At 36.8% G+C, this 21618-nt stretch overlaps 1 non-coding gene across 1 annotated transcript; it reads right to left on the reverse strand.

The window, feature by feature from the left end:
- Positions 1-17957: 17957 nt before the first annotated feature.
- Positions 17958-18064, reverse strand: LOC121205152 (small nucleolar RNA R71). Its single transcript, XR_005900237.1, has one exon. It is a non-coding gene; the product is annotated as a small nucleolar RNA R71 (small nucleolar RNA).
- Positions 18065-21618: the final 3554 nt, after the last annotated feature.

The following is a 21618-nucleotide window of genomic DNA, read 5'->3' on the forward strand; positions in this document are numbered from 1 at the left end:
ATGTGAGATCGAGCAGTGTGACTACTAGAGGAAGACCACAGAGAAATGTGGGGATTGGAACTAGTGGTAGAGGCGTAACAAAATACACGACTGTAAGATCTGAAGTGGGAGCTCCAGCAAGAGCTTATGCCATCCGAGCTAGAGAGGAAGCATCTTCTCCTGATGTGATCACTGAGTTAAAAGCTAGACCATTGTTCTTCAAGAAATTTGTGAGGCTCAGAAAGTGGATAATGAATTGCAAAGAAGAAAGACTCAGTGTGCAGTGGACAATAATTCTGATTTTCAGATTGATTCAGATGGATGTTTAATGTTTCGTGATAGAATATGTGTTCCGAAAAATGTTGATTTAATTCAGAAAATTTTGCAAGAAGCACATGATAGTCATTTGGCAGTTCACCCCGGTAGTGTAAAAATGTACAATGATTTGAAGAAATTTTATTGGTGGTCGGGTATGAAACGGGATATCTCCGAGTATGTGACAAAGTGTTTAGTGTGCCAACAAGTAAAAGCTGAACACCAAGTACCTTTAGGATTACTTCAACCTATTATGGTGCCCGAGTGGAAATGGGATAGAATTACTATGGATTTTGTTTCTGGATTGCCATTGTCACCAAAAAAGAAAGACTCAATTTGGGTTATAGTTGATTGATTGACTAAGTCGGCTCATTTCATTCCTGTGCGAATGAGTTTTTCACTTGACAAGTTAGCTGAATTGTGTATTGCTGAGATAGTCCGATTACATGGTGTACCTATGTCTATTATATCTGATAGAGATCCATGATTTACTTCAAGGTTTTGGAAGAAATTACAAGAGGTATTGGGTACTAAATTGAATTTTAGTACAGCATTCCATCCCCAAACCGATGGACAGTCTGAAAGAGTAATTCAAATACTCGAAGACATGTTGAGATGTTGTGTATTGGAATTTGAAGGTAATTGGGAAAGATATTTACCTTTGGTGGAATTTGCTTATAATAATAGTTATCAGTCAAGCATAAAAATGGCACCTTATGAAGCGTTGTATGGACGAAAGTGTCGGACTCCATTATATTGGACTGAACTTAATGAAAATCAGTTACATGGAATCGATTTGGTAAAAGAAACTGAAGAAAAAGTGAAGATAATCCGTGATTGTTTGAAAGCTGCATCGGATCGACAGAAGTCGTATGCGGACTTGAAAAGAAAAGAGATTGAGTTTCAAGTGGGAGATAAAGTATTTTTGAAAGTGTCTCCATGGAAGAAAATTTTGAGATTTGGCCGTAAAGGCAAATTAAGTCCAAGATTTATTGGTCCGTATGAAGTGATAGAAAGAATTGGTCCAGTGGCTTATCGATTGTCTTTACCACCGGAATTGGAAAGAATTCATAATGTGTTTCATGTTTCTATGTTGAGGCGATATCGATCGGACCCATCACATGTGATTTCACCGATTGAAGTGGAAATTCGATCGGATATGACATACGAAGAAGAACCGATTCGAATCTTGGCACGAGAAGTGAAACAGTTGAGAAACAAAGAAATTGCTTTAGTGAAAGTGTTATGGCAACGACATGGGGTGGAAGAGGCAACATGGGAAACCGAGGAGGCTATGAGGAAACAGTATCCCAACTTATTCACTGGTAAGATTTTCGGGGACGAAAATCCCTAAGGGGGGAGAATTGTGATAGCCCGAAATAGGGCCTAATCGGAATAGTGGTTTCGTAACCACAAATCCGAAGTGAAATAGTTTAATTTTATAAATTTTTATTAGTTACTGATTGATTGAAATATTGTGTGAAAATATGGATAGGAAATTTTAATGCTTTAGTGCTTAATTGAATTTTAGGACTAAATTGAGAAAAATGCAAAGTGTGTCTAATTAGTGATTAAATGACTTAATTGAATTATTGCATGAAATTGGAAGTGTTTATGTGGCAATTAGACCATAAATTAGTGTTATGGACACAAAAGGGTATTTCTAGAAAAATATCTAAGTAATGGGTCAAGGGCATTTTTGTCCAAATTGGGTAAAAGACAAAATAAAGAGAAAATAAGTGTCCATCTTCTTCAAAAAAATCAGAAGCTTGCTGCCGAAAGTTTCAGGTTACCATAGTTAAGGGTTTTGATTTTCCTAAGCTCAATTGTAAGTGATTTCTTGCCCTGTTTTTAATTATTTTCGTATTTTTATGCTTATTGAAGCTTGAATTTCATGTTTCTACTATTTAATTTAAATGAAATTAAAGTTTAAAAATTGACCCATTCATGATATAATTGTAAATTGATTAGTGATGTTAGATAATGAATGTTTGAAGTGTTAATTACAAGTTTTACTAGATGAATTTCAATGAAAAATGTTGAAAAAGGGCTAAATTGTGAAAGATGGTAAAGTGTGCATAAAGTTGTGATTTTGTGAAATTGAGGCCCGTTATGAGCATGAAATATGATTTAGTGAAGTTTGAAATTTAAGAATTTAGAGAATTTTATTTTTACGAGCTTAGGGACAAAAGTGGAATTTTTGAAAAGTTATGGGGAAAAAGTGTATGAATTGTATTTGAATGGAATATTGATAAAATGTATTAAATTGTGTTAATATAGATCAAGAAAGAAGAAATAGTGCAAGTGATCGGGGAAAAGAGAAAGTTATCGACTAAATTACAAAAATAGTCGTTTTGCATCCGAGGTAGGTTATATGTAAATAATAGTTATATTTGTATAAATTGTGAATTATATTTGATATGTGAATTAATATTGAATGTGGAAGGAAAGTTGTTCATGAATTATTCAAGTGATAAAGTGTTGAAAATAAAGTGTTAAGTGTAAATTCCCGGTTGAACATGAAAGTTGTTCATGAATTATTCAAGTGATAAAGTGTTGAAAATAAAGTGTTAAGTGTAAATTCCCGGTTGAACTTAGGAATAGAATTGGATACAAGTGACATGTCACTAGAGACCAGTGTTACAGTGTTACAGTGAGTCCCGGGTGCTGGGTGATCTAGCATGTGTTGCAGACACCTGACAGCTTGTGTGAGCAGACCCGTGGACATTTCCAGTGTTATTGATCAGTGGTAGCTTCGGCTACATTTCAGTGGTAGCTTTGGCTACATGCAGTGGTAGCTTCGGGTACATATCAGTGGTAGCTTCGGCTACATATCAGTGTGGCACTTATGTGCTAAATCTCTACGTATCCGTGTATATTCCAAGTGTTCAACGGGATTAATAATGAATTAAAGTGAATATGAAATGTTAAGTGTGAAAATGTATATGCAAGTGAATTGGTAAGATTGTGTATGTGTAAGTGATTGAAATTGCTAAGAAATGTTTTGATTAGTTATATGTTAAAAGTGTTAATTATTAATTGAGTAATTATTGTTTACATGTAACTTACTAAGCTATTTATAGCTTACACATCTCTTTCTTTCCTTTGTTTTATAGTGATTTGAACTTGATCGAATAGTGGACCGTCGGAGCTCGTATCACACTATCATAACCATCTCGGTATTATGTGCTTTTCAAAATGTTTAAACTATGGCATGTATAGAGTCTTAATCATTTTGAGCATGTCCAAATGATATGGCTAATGTTAGCTATTGAAGTAGTTATTAAAGAATATGTTTTGGAGTTATGTATGTTTAAATGGTAACTAATTCAAAGAAGCAGTTTCTTTGACAGCAGCAGTGACATGAATGTGAAAAATCACCATAAATAGTATAAATGGAATTAGAGGGTGAATGATATATAGAATTAAAGCTTATCAAGTCTATTTTTACATGAAAGAAACGGTGTAGGCAAAGGAATTTTATATTTTGAGATATTTAAATTTTAGTGAGACAGGGTCAGAATGGTTTTTAAAGTCCCCTATTCTAACTTTAGAAAATCATTATAAATTGTACAGAAATAATTATAGGTCATAATTTATATGTTCAGATTCCTTAGTGAGTCTATTTTCAAAATAAATTAATGGTAACCTTATATGAATTCTGTACAATTAGATATTTGATTTTTAACGCCAAGAGATCAGATCTGTCGAGCTGTGAAACAGGGGATACTTTAATGAATAAACTGTACTAATGTGCTAAGTCAAAAATTCTGAAAATTTTATGGTAAGTAGGAATATGAGTCTAGTTTCACGAAAAATTTACGGATTTAAATTTTGAGTTTTGTAACTCAAGTTATAATTAAATTAGTGACAGTTGCGCAGGTGGACAGTGTTGTTATGAACAGTGAATTTAATTTTAAAAGCAAATTTTTATGCTCCGAATCGGTAAGTTAAATTGGATGACATCTCGTACTCGATTCCGGAGACGGTCTCGGGTAAGGGGTGTTACAATTGATTTTCAAATGGTTAAAAAATATTTTGATTGAGAATGTGGTACACCGAGTCTCTGGCACCGATCTTGTAAGTATTCTGAAACTTGGATAGTTTATTTTGAAATACTTTAGATAGCATACTCTAAAACACTATAGTGAGTACTCTCTGAAAACTATAATGAAACAAATAAAGACTGAAACTTTTGGAAACATTGCTGAACTTCTAATATTTATTACATAAAACACTTGTTAATAAATATTGAACTGATGCATAAAACTCTTAATGTAGATAAAAATTCGAAATTACAATGAGCGTACGAGGTATCCGTTAACGTGGTACTCAAAGCCGAGTTAGATTTCGTAGGGGGCTCGAGCTAAGACCTCATCTCTGGGCAGCATGCCAAATCTAGACACTAGTGAGACACCTGTGTCACCTGCTACTGAGACTGGGTTACAGAGTCATTCATGTAACAGCCTGGTTTTAGTTAAATCAAAAAAATGGTTTTGGAACCACAAATCCAAGGTCGTAAAATTATTTTAATATTATTTTTGGTGTTTATAGCATGTTATTTGATATGTGTGAAAGTTTCGTGAAATAATTTTAGCGTTTGAGTGCTTAATTTGACGAAAGGACTAAATCGCGTAAAATGAAAAAGTAGCATGCTACAATTTAAAAGTGTTTATTTGCTATGGTTTATTAAACCAAAGGTCCTTATAATGTTATTAAACCATTGATAGTGGAGATGTACATAAATGGCCTTGAATTATGTGATTTTTAATGTTTTAACTAAAGGATAAAATGGTAAATTGTGAATTAAGTTATATTAAATAAAATAAGAACAATTTTATGCTGAATGGTCATCTTCCCCACTGAAATAAGAAAGAAAATAAGGTTTTTGAAAACTTTGAAGGTTCGACCATGTTGATGTTTAATTGAAGGTCCGTTTTTGTTTAGTTTTTTTTTATTTCTACATTTTTGTGATCGTTGCTTTGAGTACTAGCTAGCCCAGGGACTAATTTGTATAACTACTTAATGTTTTGGAAGTTTTCATTGATGAATTCATGTGTTTTTGAATGATTGATGATGAATTATATAAGCTTAATGATAGATATCTATGTTTTGTAAAGTGATTTTAAGTAAAAATGCATATTAAGGATTAAATTATGAAAAGATGAAAATGTGGGGTTAAAAATGTGAATAAATGTGAAATATGAGCTGCTAGGGGCACTATAGTAATTTGGCACACATGGGTTTGAATTGAATTGGTGTAATTTTGTATTTATTGAAATAAGGACTAAATTGTAATAAATGTGAAATTATAAGGTTGATGTGTAAATACCCCAAATTATGTGTTTTGGATGAAATTGAATGAATTGAGGAATAAAATAGTTAATTTTGAATGTATATAGATCAAGGAAGAAAGAAATCAGATTTAGATCGAGGAAAATTGAAGGTTATCGAATAATCGATTTAGTCCCTCTATTTCGACTACGAGGTAAGTTCATATGCAAATAAATGTCTTTGAATTGAATTATATATGTTTCATTATCATTGAATTCTTATGAATGTTGAACGAGCAAATACGAGCAAGAATCGACAAAGTTACGATATCTGAAAGTCGCGTACGAACCTTAGGAATAGTATAGGATACGAATGTCATGACATTAGGTTACCGAGATGTCATGTAAGACCATGTATGGGACATTGGCATTGTATTGTGATTACGTGTAAGACCATGTCTGAGCCATTGGCATTGTTATTCGATTTTGTGTAAGACCCTGTCTGGGACAGTGGCATCGATATGTGATAACATGTAAGACCATATCTAGGATATGGCATTGTATGAGTTTTATGTGATTTTTGAGTATCCTTAACGATTTTGAATGGTTCAATGGGAAAAGTCAAGTTGAGAAAGAATGTGTGAATGAGTTAAATGGCTCAGGAATGTATGAGATTCATACAAGTAAATAAAGGGAAGTATTTGATGATTTCAATTATGGTATTGAATAGGTGTACAATGAGAAAGGTTTGTGATCTTATAAATGTTTATTCATGGTTGCCTATTGATAGAAATGATATTGATTCATGTGATAATTTATTTGTATATGGCTTACTAAGCTTTTAAAGCTTACTTTGTGTGTTCTTTCCTTTCTTTGTAGATAATCAAAGCTAGCTCAAACTCGGGGATCATCAGGAACACCGTCACACTATCGATCATCTTGTTGGTATTTTTGAAGCTTTGTGTACATAGTATATGGCATGTATAGGCTAGTGTCATTTTGATATGTTTTAAGATATGATATAGCCATGAGACTTGGCTTGTAAATGGTAATGTGTATGGCCATTTAAGTTGGCTTGATTTATGTGTTTGATAAGTGATATATGTGGTGTATATATATATGGCCTATGTTTTGGCATATTTTGTGATGGTTATATGTTTGCTTGTGTAGCTAGTTGATAATTAGTATATTAATGTTTGGAAGATAGCATGTTGTGGCTTGAATTTTGAGATGATGAAATGGCATATTTTGTAACAAGAGTTAGTAATTGAAATGATGAAGAAATGCATTTAGAAGTTATGCAAAATTTGATGATATTAACATATTGATTTGGTATGTTTTGGCTATGTATTTGAGTAGTTGAGAGAATGATTTCTAAATGGTATGATATGTGTATGAATGGTTATGAAATGGCTGCCAATTTGGTTGAATTATTGATGCAAATTATACTTGTGTATGATTGTGAAAATATGATGGCAAAATGGTTATGCAAATAGCCTATTTTTGTCCACACGGGAAAAGACACGAGCGTGTGTCTCAGCTATGTACGACACACGGTCATGCTACACGGTCATGTGTCCGCTAGGGTACCATTCGAATTTAAGTCAGTATACCCTACAGGTTTGGCACAGCTTAAACACACAGGCGTGTCCACTAGCCTTGTGTGACACACAGGCTGGCATATAGGCGTGTGGTCGACCGTGTGACCCAAGTCAGTAACCCCTCCAGTTTTCACACGGCCTGGCACACGGAGGTGTCCTCGGTCGTGTGGTGAAAGTTAGTATGTATGCCCTATTTTCACACTATCTAGACACATGGGCGTGTCTGAGGCCATTTGAGGCACAAGGCCTGTTCACGTGGGCGTGTGACCTTTAAATGTTTGAAAATTTTATAAGATTCTTAAAGTTTGCAAATGATATCGTTTTAGACCTGAACCACTTCTAAGCATGTTTTAAGGTCTCGTAGAACCTTATAAGGGACAATATGATTATGTTAGTTTGATATTTATGTGAAATTGAATCTTGTATAAGAAATGTATATTATATGTTGTGCTTTGATCAATAATGCCTCGTAACCCTATTCTAGTAACGGATAAGGGTTAGGGGTGTTACAGTTCAACTGGGGACGACGCACTGTCCCAAGCCATGCTGAGGATATTAGAGAAGGTCGTTGGACTTGATTCTAGATTTGGGGGTCGAGGGTTGCTAACTGAACGACTTCGATCTAATGGAGCTGAATTGTTTAGAGGTGTCACAAGAGTCACCCCTAATGTTGCTGAGTGTTGGTTGGAGGCTACTGAAAGAATTATAGATGATCTAAACTGTACCCCCTAGCAGAAATTGAAGGGTGCAGTCTCCTTGCTTCGCGATGAGGCTTACCAGTAGTGGTTGACAATTAAGGAGGGAACTCACCCAGATAGTCTAAATTGGGAATTCATTAGGACTACATTTCAGAGAAAGTATGTGGGAGCTAGCTGTATCGATGCTCATAGGCGTGAATTCTTGAACCTCACGCAAGGTGATCGATCTGTGGCTGACTATGAGGCCGAATTCCTAAGGCTTAGTACCTATGCTCGAGGTATGGTGGCATCAGAATATGAGAGGTATGTTCGCTTTGATGATGGGCTGAGAGAAAATTTGAGAGTTTTGATAGCTCCGCAGAGGGAGTGCGAGTTTTCTATTCTAGTCGAGAAGACAAAGGTCGCTGAAGATGTTAAGCACACAGAGCGTCAGAATAGAGATAAGGAGAGAGGTAAGAACAAAAGGGATTCGAAACCCTCGAGTTCTGTGCAAAAGCCTAAGAAAAAGGCTAGATCTGAGGGGCTAGTTAGAGTAAGAGGCCCTATTGCTTCTACTGGGGTGCTGTCTTGTGGACATTGTGGGAGACGCCATCTGGGCGAGAGCTGAAGGAGGATTGGGGCTTGTTTGAGGTGTGGGTCTCTTGAGCATCGTATTAGAGAGTGTCCACAGTGGGCAGATCAGATGCAAGTTTAGCTCCTAGTACTGTACAGCCTCAAAGAGTAGTTCAGCAGCCACTTAGGGGTCGTGGACAGACTATGGGTGGTAACGGTTTGGGTCATGGACAGAGAACACTGGGCAGCGATGCTGTACAGACTAAGGTGAGCCAGTCTGCACTTATTTATGCTGCTCATCTCCGGGAGGATAGAGATGCTTCTGATGTTATCACCGGTATGTTCTTTATATTTGATGTACCTTACTTGGCTTTGATAGACATAGGGTCTACTCATTCATACATAGCTAGTACTATATCTGAAACCTCGGAAACTGCTATTGAGAGCATTACTAGTGAGGTTACTGTATTGAGTCCGTTGGGGCAGTCTATTCGGGTTAGTAAACTATATAGGGATGTTCCATTAACGGTGCAAAGGGATATATTTTTGGCTAATCTATTGGAGTTACCATTTGGGGAGTTCGATCTGATTCTAGGTATGGACTGGTTGGTCAAACACTGAGTTAGTTTGGATTGTGCGACTAAGAGGCTCGTAGTAAGGACTGGGGATGATAAAGAGGTGGTTGTGATCGGAGAGCGTCGAGATTATTTGTCAAATTTAATCTCTGCTCTTGTGGCTGAGAAACTAGTCTGGAAAAGTTGTGAGGCATATTTGGCTTACGTTAGTAATTCTGCTTCTAGGAACTCTTCGATCGGGGATAATAAAACTGTGAGGGATTTTCAAGATGTCTTTTCTGAGGAGTTACCAGGATTGACTCCGAATTGAGAGGTTGTGTTTGGGATCGAGCTTCTTCCAGGTAGAGCTCTGGTGTCCATCGCTCCCTATCGAATGGCACCGAAGGAGCTTACAGAACTTAAGGCTTAACTTCAAGAACTTTTGGATCGTGGTTTCATTCTTTGTAGTGTGTCTCTGTAGTGAGCACCTGTTCTATTTGTTAAGAAAAAGGATGGAATCATGAGGATGTGCATTGATTGTCAATAGTTGAACAAGCTTACTGTAAAGCATAAGTATCCTCTTTCGAGGATCGATGACTTATTTGAACAGTTTCGAGGGCTTCCTATGTTCTTCAAGATTGATCTTCAATCTGGGTATCATCAGTTCAGGGTTAAGGAAGCTGATGTTCATAAGACTGTATTTAAGATTAGTTATGTACACTACAAGTTCTTAATTATGCCTTTCGGTCTGATGAATGTCGTGGTTGCATTTATGGATCTGATGAACCGAGTGTTTTAGCCTTATTTGGATCTATTCGTCGTGGTTTTCATCGATGACATTCTAGTATACTCTAAGACTGAGGATGAGCGTGATGAGCATCTTAGAGTAGTGCTTTAGATTCTTCGTGAGAAGCAGCTTTACACTAAGCTAAGCAAGTGTGAGTTCTGGCTACATGAAGTGAATTTTTTGGGCACGTAGTTTCTGCTAGGGGGATTCGAGTCAATTCTAAGAAGATTTAGGCTATGTTGGATTGGAAACAACCCAAGAATATGTTTGAAATCTGCAGTTTTCTAGGTCTAACCAGATACTATCGGCGTTTCATTTAGGGGTTCTCTTTCATTGCTGCGCCATTGACTAATCTTCTATGTAAAGGTGTTCTATTTGTTTGGACTGATGTACAGCAATCAAGCTTCAAGAAGCTTAAAAATATTCTGACTCAGACTTCTATTTTGATACAGCTTGAATTCGGCAAGGAATTTATGGTATACAGTAATGCATCGCATGTCGGTTTGGGATGTGTGTTGATACAAGATGGGAATGTTGTGGCCTATGCATTCCATCAGCTTAAGACGTATAAGGCAAATTATCTAACACATGATCTCGAGTTGGCTGTAGTAGTCTTTGTGTTGAAAATCTGGAGGCATTATCTTCACGACGAAAGATGTATCATCTACATTGATCACAAGAACCTCAGGCACCTTCTTACTCAGAAGGAGATGAACATTAGGTAGCATTGTTGGATTGAGCTGCTCAAAGATTATGACTACACCATTGAGTATCATCTTGGTAAGGCTAATGTGGTAGTTGATGCTCTAAGTTGTAGAGCAATGTCTGATCTGGGGGCGATGTTTGCTCGCCTTAGTCTATTTGATGATCGGAGTCTGTTGGCCGAACAAGTTAAGCAAACTTGGATTGATCAGATTTGGGATAAGCAGACATGGGATGAGTCTTTGGGTTTGCGATTTCAACAGATTGAGAGTGGTACTACTTCCAACTTTGGATTGAACAGTGATGGTGTTTTGTGTTTTCGAGGCCAAATTTGTGTGCCAAACGATTCTGATCTGAGGCAGTCTATTTTGTGGGAGGCGCATAGTAGCCCTTATGCTATGCATCCTAATAGTAATAAGATGTATCGCAATCTTTGTGAGTTGTACTGTTGGCTGAGTTTGAAGCGAGAGGTTATAGATTTTGTGGCTCGATGTTTGACGTGCCAGCAGGTTAAGGCTGAGCACCAGTTGCCTTCGAGTTTGTTGCAGCCTGTCAAGATTCCCTTATGGAAATGGGAACGTGTAATGATAGACTTCGTTAGTGGGTTGCCCTTGAGACCCACTAAGAAGGATTCTGTTTGGGTTATCGTGGATCAATTGACCAAGTCTGTTGACTTCATTCCGGTTCGGACGAACTTTTCTCTTTAGAAGTTGGCGAAGTTGTATATCTCTGAGATAGTTAGACTACATGGGGTTCCAGTGTTGATTATTTTTGATAGATATCCTCGTTTTACATCTTGAATCTGTAAGAAGTTACATGAAGCTTTGGGGTCGAGATTGGACTTTAGTACTGTGTTCCATCCTCAGACCAATGGTCAATTTGAGAAGGTGATTCAGATACTGAGGATATGCTTCGGAGCTGTGTGATTGATTTTCGAGGTAGTTGGGAGGATTATCTACCGATAGCTGAGTTCGACTATAATAACAGCTTCTATTCTAGCATTCAGATGGCACCTTACGAGGCTTTGTATGGTCGTAAGTGTTGTACCTCGCTATGTTGGACTGAGTTGGGTAAACGTCGGGTTTTGGGTCCTGAGTTGGTTTCTGAGATAGTGGATAAGGTTAGACTAATTCGGGATCATTTGAAAGCAACTTTGGATAGAAAGAAATCATATGCAGATCTGAAGAGGCATGATGTTGAGTATGCTGTAGGGGACTTCGTCTTCCTTAAGGTTTCACTGTGGAAAAAGGTTCTGAGATTTGGTCGTAAGGGCAAGTTGAGCCCTAAATTTATTGGGTCGTATCAGATTTTGAAGCGAACAGGGTCGGTTGCTTATCAGTTGGAGCTACCTCTAGAGTTGGATCATATCCATGATATTTTTCATGTCTCGATGCTAAAACGGTATCTGTTAGACCCATCTCACATTGTCTCAGTTAAGGAGATCGAGGTTAGGCCAGACTTAACCTTCGAGGAGGAGCCAGTTCAGATTCTGGATCGTGACATTAAGGTTATGAAGAGGAAGTCTATCTCGTTAGTGAAGGTTCTGTGGCGGAATCATGGTACCAAGGAGGCCACATGGGAACCTAAGGACTCGATGCGTCAGTAGTATCCTCATCTTTTCTGATCAGGTAAATTTTGAGGTCGAAATTTCTTTTAGGGGGTAGAGCTGTAATGCCCCGAATTTTAGTTTTTGTTTCTGGGATTATTTGACACAAATGTGTATCTGTTTCAGTGGTTAAGTGTTCTGGGTGTGTGTGTGTGAGGTTCCAAGTTCAAGCCTTACCTTTAGCAAATTATGTTATTTTTGGATCTAAGCCCTATTTTTGTTAAGTGGGCTTATATTAATTTATTTGTAAATTCATATCAGAATGAGCCTGCAGGTTTGGATGGTAAGGATGTTGGTATGTTGGAGGTCCTGTGTGTAACAGCCCGATTTAGGGCCAAAATGGAATAGTGGTTTTGAAACCACAAATCCGAGATAGAAATAATAGTTTTATTATCATTTTAAGGTCTATGGCATGATTTCATAACTGTGTAAAAATTTTGTTTAGAAATTTTATCGATAAAGGGTCCAATTTGATATTTAGGACTAAATTGCAAAAGTTGTAAAATGTGTGTTCTAGTTCACAAAGGTACTAAGTACTTGTGAGGAATGGGTTTTTAAAGTGGAGGTCCTTGTATAGTAATTAGACATCATAGTTTTTAATGAAGGGTAATTTAGTCATTTGGTAAATAAAATAATAAAATGGGAAAACAAAGCCAAAATTTGGTATCATTTTCATCAAGTTGGCCGAAACTCTCATAGACACCACAGCTAGGGTTTTTCCAAGCTTTCAAGCTCAATAGTAAGTGCATTCAAGCCCCGTTTTTAATGTTCTTTACATTTTTGAAATTCTCGTAGCTCGGTTTACCTATTTCTACCATTATTTCGAGTTAAGGTTTATGTTTAAAAATTTACCCATGAATGATATGCATGTATTTTGATGTTTGATGGTAGAATATGAATGTTTGAGGTTAGGAGAACGATCTTTTCTAAGCGATTTTTAGTGAAAACGAGCAAAACGGTATAATCGGTAAAAATACCAAATGCTCATAAATACATGTTAGAGTGAGAATTTGATATTGTTATAGAAGAAAAAAATGTTCAGCATGTCATAAAACATAAGAATAAGGGCTGAAATCAAATTTCTGAGCCCAGGGGAAAAATCGTAATTTTGTAAAAGTTAGGGGGCAAAAATGTAATTTTTGCATAATGTGATTTTTGGATTGAAATAAATAGTATGAGTGTTAAATGAGCTAAATGTGTTGTTATAGATCAAGAAAGGCGTGGAATCGACCTCGAACGGGGGAAGGAAAATGTTTTGGACTAAATTGCAAAATTTCCATATTTTGCACCGAGGTAAGTTTGTATGTAAATAATACATTAACTTCATTTAGATTTTTGTATTTCAGCCTATTTTATATATTTTAGTTGATTTTGAATTATAAATCGACTATTGGAAGAATGGAAATAAGTAATAGTGAGAGAAATCCCGGTTGAACTTTCGGAAAGATTGAATAATATAGATGAAATGTAGCTAGGTCACATGTATGGTGCTGAGTGCACATCATGTCTACAAGAGAGCTATGAGATACTATGTAGTAGCTAGGTCACATGTGTGATACGGGATGTATCCCATGTAGACAAGAGAGCTACGGGAGAGGATAAAGGTAGCTAGGTCGCATGTGTGATTCCAAGTGAAGGACACCATGTTGACAAGAGAGCTACAAGATAAATTGGCTAGGTCACATGGGTGGTACTAAGTGTTCACCATGTGTACAAGAGAGCCGAATTATATGAAATATGATGGTGGAGCTGTGTGCTGAAACCACCAAGTATCGAGGATTGATCCAAATTGTTCAACGGGATGATTTTATAGTGACATTGTAATCATGAACCTACACTTGTGATGTATGAAATGTGGTGAAAGTGAATTGTGATATGTAGGCTAAATGAGGTAAATACAAAGAAAGTGTGAAAGAGTGAATTAGCAATAATACTGTTTTGGACAGTTGCAGTGACGTGAATTTGAAAAGTCACCAAAAATAGTAGGAATTTAATTAGAGGCTAAATAAGATATGAATTTAAAGCTTGATGAATCTATTTTCATGTAAAAGAAACAGAGCAAGTAAAGGAACTCTATATTTTGAGATAATTATATTTGTGTGTGACTTGCTCAGAATGACTATGTGATCCCCTATTCTAACTTTGAAAATTCATTAAAAATTGTACAAAACTAATTAAGAAATATAGTTTATATGTATAGATTCCTTATTGAGTCTAGTTTTAAATGAAACAAATTTCACGGCTATTTGAATTGTGTACTGGGATAAATTCAATTCGTAGTGAAAAGAGGTCAAATCAGTCGAGCAGTATAATAGGGGAAATTTTAACTAATAAACTGTACTAATTGGCTGGACCAAAAATTCTAGAAAAACATTAGTAAGAATTAATATAAGTCTAGTTTCATGAAAATTTTATGGATTTTAATTTTGAGTTTTGTAACTCGATTTATGATTTATTTAGTGAGTATGACGCAGTAGAGATAGCTTGACCAAAGTGGAGTAAATGGTGAAATTACAAGTAGATACACTTGAGTTATTGTGTAAACATATTAAATTCTTTATTCATTATTTACATACTTGCTTTCTAAGCTATAAGCTTACCTTCTTTTCTCTCTTTTGTCTTATAGTGTCGTCTAGCTTGCACAGGAGTCAAGGATCGTTGAAGATCTGCCTGCACTATCAATATTTTTGGGTATTTGAAGTAAACATTTTGAATTATGGCATGTATAGTAGACTTAGTTATTTTGTTACGTTTCATAATTGTCTAGGTTTTAAAATATTAAGTATAGTATTTGACTGATTATTTTGTACGAAGCCTTTGAAATTGGCTAATATTATTAAAGGCATATGTTATAATGATTCATGATCTAATTGTATGCCATATTTTTGTCTTGGTTTTATTTAATGGTATGTACTATGATTCGGTAATACCTCGTACCCTGTTCCGGCGACGGATACGGGTAAGGGGTGTTACGCTGTGTTCGAATCTCTACGCAAGTGAAGGAGTTTATTTTGCTTGTTTGGCTGAAAGAGTTTCGATTGTATTGAAATACTGAGAGTGGGGGTTAGTGGGAGAAAAATATGGGATTTGGGGGTTGTTATCAAAAAGGGGTATCTTTTCTTTTTACAAAATTTTCTCCTTCCTCCTAAGAAAACTGATGTTGGTATCTAGTTCCTCTGTCGTTTCCCTTTCCTTTTCTTCCATTTGGTTTCGATTCGTATTTGCTGGCCATCACACTTCTATTTTTATTATTCTTTCTTTCGTTGCACGTTCTGGTAAGCGGAGCTCTGCTTTCAGCAACTTGTGTTTTTCCAATGATTGATTGGGGTTACTGTTGTATTTGGGCAGCAACAAATCAAGAAGTTCAAGATTCTACTCCTGCAGGATAGTAGTTAATCGACCGGAGTGTTTGGGGTAAGCAGTAGTGCTTTATTTGAGTTATAGTCAATTTTGGGTTTCGGTTTAGCCATGTATTAAGATTGATTCTGAGTGTCGGTATGTCGATTTTTAGGTTTTGGAGTGTTCGTGTTTGCAGTAGCATCAAAATCATACCAGGTGCGTACCTGAAACACAGAAAAATGAGATTCGACGACAGCCAAAAAACTCCACCGTTGACGCCACACGGCCGTGTGGTAGGCCGTGTGTGACAACACAGTCGTGTGATCGACGAAGGCCAGGTCGTGCTCAAGACATGACCGTGTGATGGCCGGAGTATAGACGTGTGAGCCACACGGGCTAGGCCAAATTGGGTGTATGGGCCCACACGGATACGCCACACAAGCGTGTGGTATCTGGGCTAGGCCACGTGACCCACACGAGCAAGGCCAATTTAGATATGTGGGCCCACACGGGAAAATCACACGGGTGTGTGGAACCATTTATCTGAATTTTTCTCTAGGGTTGCATGAGTCGTCCCAAACGACTGTGGGCCTACTGTAGGGTCGATGATAAACCATAAATTATACATGTTTAATGCATTTTGTGGATGATTTCTCATTAGAATTGGTGAATTTGATGCTCCTAATGCTTTAATTTCATGTTTTATACTTAGGAGAGCATAGGAGAGCGAAAGGAACAAGAAACGGGCCAAAAACGGAAAAAATGGGCCAAAGTACAAAATCAACACGGCCTGGACCTCCTCACACGGGCAAACCACATGGCCGTGTCAATTTGGTAGGCTCGAGCATGGCCTGAAGTAATCGAACACGAGCGTGTGCAGGCTAAAATTGAGGGCTTCTCGGCATTCCAAAGCCTATAAATACACCCTAGAGAAGGAAGAAAAAGGAGACGGAGAATAGAGAGTAAGGAATTACTCCAAGGAAGCCGATTGATCCATCCCAGAAGCCGGATTCATCATCAAGACTGAAGATCTCTCCTCGATTTCCCTTCAGGAGTTTTGGGTTTTCTTTATGTTTTGTATTCTTTATTCTTCTGAGATGTTTTCTTATTTAGTTATGAACTAAAACCCCTAAATACCTAAGGGGAATGAAACCTAAGACGAATCTTGTTATTATTTTCTGAATCGTATGATAAATATTTAACTTGTTCTTAATTATGTGTTCTTAATTCTTGTTTTGATATCCCAGGATACTGATTCAAGACATGCTCTTATTCAGAGGAGGAATAGACCGTGTCTAATAGTACATTTGTCATAATTAAGCGGAGTTGATTGCGCGCCTAGACATAGGGTGACAAGATTTTTCCGGATTAGGGTAAAACCTGATAAGGGGATCCATAGATCGAGTTATGCAACTTTAGAGTGTTAATTAGAGAAAAGTCTCGGTTATTCAATCTAGGGATTAGACGTTATTAGTCTTGAATAGGGATAATAACATAACTTAGGGATCTCTTCGGAACAAGTTGAATGAATAAATCATCCGATTCGGAGCCAGAATAACAAGTAAAGTCTAGGTGGATTTTTCCTTAGGTATTGTTTTAAGTCAATCGATTTTTCTCAAAAGCAACTCCCCGATTCTTTTCTCTATGCGTTCTTAGTTTAGATAATTAGTTAATTAAAACAAAACCTCTTTATTCTTCGGCTAGATAATAAAAAGACAGTCATTACTAGTACTTTTAGTTCGTTTGAGTTCGACAATCCGGTCTTGCTAAAACTATACTACTGTTCGATAGGTACACTTGCCTACATCGTAATAATAGTTAGTTTAAGAACGAGTAATTATAAATATTTAAAACCTATCACGAAATAGCGCGATCAAGTTTTTATTACTTTAGCCATTTATTTTTCTTGAAATTTAATTTAATTTAATTTTTATTATTTATTAACCTACTCTTTCTTTCTCTTGGCAGGTTTTTATAGTTTATGACTAGAAGAAACCCGTCGGGACCATTACTTTTTTTACGAAGAAATTGATCGTACAATTCGTAGAAACCAAAAAGAAATACGGAGCAACTTAAGATACACGAAGAACGAGAAAGAAGACGATACTCAACCCCCAACCAAAGAGATGGTTGAAAACCAAGGCAATCAGCTACCTCCTGCAATTGCGGTTAATCAAAATCCTGCTCCACGCACTATGTATGATTATGCTAAACCTTCTTTAACAGGAACTGAATCAAGCATAGTTAGACCTGCTGTAGCTACAAATACTTTTGATCAAAATCTAACACTATTCAAATGATACAACAATTTTTTCAGTTTGATGGTTTGCAGGATTCCAACTAATGCTCATTTAGCCAACTTCTTAGAACTATGCGATACATTTAAAATTAATGACATTTCTGATGATGTCATACATCTTCGGTTGTTTCCCTTTTCATTGATGAACAAAGCTAAATAGTGGTTGAACTCGTTACCACGAGGGTCAATTACTACTTGGGAACAAATGACCGAAAAAATTTACTAAAATATTTTCCGCTGGCTAAAATGGCTAAATTATGTAATGATATCTCTTCTTTTGTGCAGATGGATTTAGAAACACTCTACGATGCATGGGAAAGATACAAGGACCTTCTAAGAAGGTGCCCTCACCATGGGTTACCGCTTTGGCTCCAAGTACAAACATTTCACAATGGTCTGAATCCTTCGACTCGGTAAATGGTTGACGCAGCGGCGGATGGAACCATCAACACTAAAACACTGGAAGATGCCTATGAGTTTATAAAGGAGATTTCGTTGAATAACTATCAGTGGCAAGTCATGAGGACAAAGCCAACGAAAATAGCCGGTGTTTATAATGTCGATTTGGTCACCATGCTGTCAAATCAGGTAGAACTCTTGAATAAAAATATTGATGGTTTTCTTAGTTCTTCACATGTTCACCCAGTAATGTAGTGCGAAGCAAGTAGCGGTGGAACAAACCATTCGGAATACCAACCTTATGGCCACAGCATGGATAATGAGCAATTAAACTACATGGGTAATAATACTCGACCTCAAAACAATCCATATAGTAACACTTATAATGCAGGTTGGAGGAACCACCCCAATTTCTCGTGGGGCGGTCAAGGAAATGAAAGACCACAACATCGTCCGGGCTACCAACAACCACCCTACCAATAGGAAAAGAAGCCAAACCTTGAATAGATGCTCTTAAAGTTTATATCAGTGTCAGAAACCCGTTTTCAGAGCACCGAGACAGCACTTAAAAATCAACAAGCGTTGATCTAAGGGCTCAAAACTCAGATAGGCCAGCTGTCTAAACTGATCTCGGAAAGACCACTAGGAAGTTTACTTAGTAACACCAAATCAAAAGAGCATGTCAAAGCAGTTACACTAAGGAGTGGGAAAGTGTTAGCGGAATCTGAAAAGAAGTTAGCACAAGAAGCTGTGGAAAGCGAAAGGAGGGAAGGAAAACCCTAAAATAGTGACAAACTAGTGCCGGAGGAATATAAACCACCAGTTCTATATCCAGCAAAATTGAAAAAAGATAGCATTGATGCACAATTCGGTAAGTTTCTTGAACTTTTTAAGCAATTACATATCAACTTACCTTTTGTCGAAGCCATCTCGTAGATGCCTACATACGCAAAATTTTTGAAGGAGCTTCTAACAAATAAAAGGAAGTTCGAGGACTTATCTACAATAGAACTCAATGAGGAGTGCTCAGCCATACTCCAAAACAAGCTGCCAACCAAACTGAAAGATCCAGGAAGTTTTACTATCCCTTGCTTAATTGGTAGCCTGATTATTGAAAAAGCACTAGCTGATTTAAGCTCTAGCATTAATTTGATGCCATATAAAATGTTCAAACAACTTGGTCTTGGGGAACTTAAACCTACTAGGATGAGTATTCAATTAGCTATAGATCTGTTAAATACCCTAGGGGTATTATAGAATATGTACTCGTAAAAGTAGATAAATTCATATTCACTGTTGATTTTGTTGTGCTTGACATAGATGAAGATGTGGAAGTACCCTTAATTTTAGGGCACCTATTTTTAGCCACTGCTAGGGCTGTAATCGATGTGGGTGACGGTAAATTGGCACTTAGAGTGGGTGACGAGGAGATTATCTTTAAAATTTACGATGCTATGAGATTCTCTAGGGAACAGGATGATTCATGTTATTTTATTGACTCTATTGATCATATTACTCAAGATTCTTTTCAGGAAATTGTACAAAAGGAGACGACAGAATCGTATCCAGCTCAAGGCGAGGAGACAGGTGAGGAACCTAATGACCATTCGTCAAGACAAGTAGAATATGAGGGCATTAAGATAAATAATGAACTTAAGCAAAAACCCTCTATTGAGGAGCCTCCCAAACTAGAACTTAAACAATTAGCAAACCACTTAGAATACGCATTCCTTGAAAAATAATTCTACATTACCAGTTATTATTGCTTCTAACTTGCAACCCAATGAGAAAAAGGAATTAATCCAAGTATTAAAAGAACATAAAATGGCCATAGCTTGGAAAATTTTTGACATTAAAGGAATCAGCCCTTCTTTTTGCACCCACAAAATTTTGATGGAAGATGAATACAAACCATGTGTGCAAGCTCAAAGACATCTGAACCCTAACATGAAGGAAGTTGTAAAAGCTGAGGTAATTAAACTTCTAGATGCTGGAATTATTTATCCTATTTCTGACAGTTCTTGGGTAAGTCCAGTGCAGGTTGTCCCTAAGAAAGTAGGCATGACGGTTGTGACTAACGAGCAGAATGAATTAATCCCAACAAGAACAGTCACAGGGTGGAGAGTTTGCATAGACTATAGAAAATTGAATGATGCCCCAAGAAAAGATCACGTCCCCTTGCCATTCATTGACCAAATGTTGGAAAGATTATCCAGACACATGTATTACTACTTTCTAGATGGACTCTCAGGTTACTTCTAAATCCCAATAACTCCTGAAGATCAAGAAAAAATGACATTCACATACCCATATGGTACGTTCGCTTATCGTAGAATGCCTTTTGGATTATGTAATGCTCCTGCCACTTTTCAGCGCTGTATGATGGCCATATTCGACTAACTCGTAGAAGATATCATGGAAGTATTTATGGATGATTTTTCGGTATTCGATAACTCTTTCCATCTCTACCTTAAAATTTTAAAACGAGTTTTAATAAGATGTGAGGAAACAAACCTTGTGCTTAACCGGGAGAAATGTCACATCATGGTTCAAGAAGGTTTTGTATCAGGGCATAAAATTTCTAGTAAAGGGATTGAGGTGGATAAATCTAAAATAGAAACAATCGAAAAATTACCACCTCCTAGTTCGGTTAAGGCTATTAGAAGCTTTTTAGGACATGCTGGTTTTTATAGAAGATTTGTTAAGGATTTTTCTAAAATAGCTAAGCCTTTGACTAAATTGCTAGAAAAAGATATACCTTTTAACTTCGATCAGGAATGTTTAGAAGCATTTAATACTTTAAAGGATAAATTAATTAATGCTCCAATTATAATTGCACTTGATTGGAACTTACCATTTGAACTAATGTGTGATGCGAGTGACTTTGCAATAGGTACAGTATTGGGACAGCGAAGAGACAAGCATTTTCAACCTACCTATTACGCCAGCAAAACCTTAACGACTGCACAAGAAAACTATACTATTACGGAAAAAGAGTTGCTAGCTGTGGTTTTTGTATTTGATAAATTTTGATCATATCTCATATTGTCTAAAGTTGTTGTTTACACCGATCATTCCGCCCTTCACTACCTTTTAACTAAAACTGATGCAAAACCTCGACTTATTGGATGGATTCTCCTATTGTAGGAATTTGACTTGGAGATTCAAGATAAGAAAGGAGCTGAAAATCTCGCGGCTGATCATCTGTCCAGGCTTGGGAAATCCAATACCAGAGAACTAGATGACGTTGAAATAAATGATTCATTTTCTAAAGAACAATTTTTCGCTATATCTAACTCCGATGTACCTTGGTTTGCAGACATCGCTAATTTTTTAGCTACTAACATTATCCCAAAAGGCTTAACACACTAGCAAAAGAAGCGATTCTTTAATGATGTGAAAACCTACTTTTGGGACGACCCATTTCTGTTTCGCAGATGTGCAGATCAAGTCATCAGAAGATGCGTTACAGGATCAAAAACATCAAAAATATTGGAACATTGCCACTCAGGGC

Source organism: Gossypium hirsutum, chromosome A08 (assembly GCF_007990345.1).
Source record: "Gossypium hirsutum isolate 1008001.06 chromosome A08, Gossypium_hirsutum_v2.1, whole genome shotgun sequence".
In the NCBI taxonomy this organism is placed as follows: domain Eukaryota; kingdom Viridiplantae; phylum Streptophyta; class Magnoliopsida; order Malvales; family Malvaceae; genus Gossypium; species Gossypium hirsutum.